Below are 1,475 nucleotides of genomic sequence, written 5' to 3' on the forward strand. Positions count from 1 at the left end.
TCATATATTGTAGAGGGTTTTGTATATTACTTTTTTTTCTCCTTTTCTTTTCTTTTTAAAATTATTTATTTAATTTTACTCATTTATTCATTAATTTTAATTTGACCAGAGAGTCACACACAGAGAGATAGAGAGACAGAGAGAGAGAGAGAAAGCGAGAAAGCAAGCAAGCTGCCGGGTCCAAGACTTGACTCATGGTCAGCCATGTGGGAGTCCAGCCCCTCAATCATCATGCCACCTGCTGGCCCCATCTCCTTTTTCTTTTCATCTGGTCCCATCTTAAGCTTATATTCTTCAGCTGTAAGAGTTCCATGTTTCTTATTTTTTGTTTCCTTAACTTTTTCCTTGATGGCAGCCACATCAATTTTAGTATCAGTAGAAGCTTCCTTAGGTTTCAGTACTGTTTTTTTTTTAAAAGAATTATTTTATTGAACTTTAGTTATTTATTTCTAATTTGACCAGACAGAGAGGGACAGAGTGAGAGAGAGACAGAGAGAGAGAGACAAGGAAAGTGAGAAAGCAAGCCACCAGGTATGGGACTTGAACCACAGTTGGTCATGTGGGAGTCCAGCACTCTTCACCACTACACCACCTAGTGGCCCCAGTACTGGTTTTTCTTTAGGTGGAATAAAAGCTTTGTTTCTTTCCTCTTGTCTCTTACTGAGAGCTTCTGCTTGTTTAGCCTTTATTACTTCCATCTTCTGTTGCTTCTTCTGACTGGCTTTCAAAAAATATTCACCAGTAGCCAATTCTTTATCAGTCTGATTTTCTAGCAGTTTTTTTCTTTGGTTCCTTGCATTTATTCACATTTTTGTGTTTGAAATGTGGTAAAAATCTTTCCCAACTTTGTGATCGTAATTCAGAATCTTTTGCCAACTCTCTTTTAATCATTAAGGTTTCAATGTTATAAATTGGATGAATATTCTTCATAGTGTCTAGGACTACTTTTCCAACCTCCTTTAAGCCACTAAAAGGTCCAATGGCTGAAACTGCCTCCTTGAACCATAATGTAACTGCTTGTGAAGAGTTCCAATGCCTTCAATGTAGATCCTTAGGGATCAATAAGCTGTTGTTTTCTTTTTACAAATCGTTCTTTATTTCTTACCAAAGAACCTATTTTAATGATGTCACACGCAATGTCAACCTGAAGAATTCGTACTGTTCAAATGAAACACTCCTTGCTAACAGTTTTATTAGGTCTCTGGCCCTAATGATGACATATAGATCTAAACTCTTTGTAGTACAAACGGTCATGCTACCCTGGATCAGGTCCAAGGTTGCATTAACATGATGTTCATTCAATGCTTTCTGCACCAAAGGCCAACACTATTTCAAGTAAGCCTCTCTATTCTTTGGAAATAAGGTTGCAAAACTGCTCTCTTCCCAGAGTCCTTCGGGATTGTCTTCTTTGGAAAAGGCTGGTTCCTTCCAACCATCAGGGACAGTAAGTAGCTCTGATTCATCTCAGTTCTCTA

General features: G+C 37.9%; 1 pseudogene; it reads right to left on the bottom strand.

Annotated features, from left to right (window-relative positions):
* Positions 1-251: 251 nt before the first annotated feature.
* The window catches only part of LOC102495582 (KRR1 small subunit processome component homolog), a 1,778-nt pseudogene continuing 554 nt past the window's right edge, over positions 252-1,475 (bottom strand).

Source organism: Tupaia chinensis, unplaced genomic scaffold (genome assembly GCF_000334495.1).
Source record: "Tupaia chinensis unplaced genomic scaffold, TupChi_1.0 Scaffold144034_1, whole genome shotgun sequence".
Taxonomy (NCBI): Eukaryota; Metazoa; Chordata; class Mammalia; order Scandentia; family Tupaiidae; genus Tupaia; species Tupaia belangeri.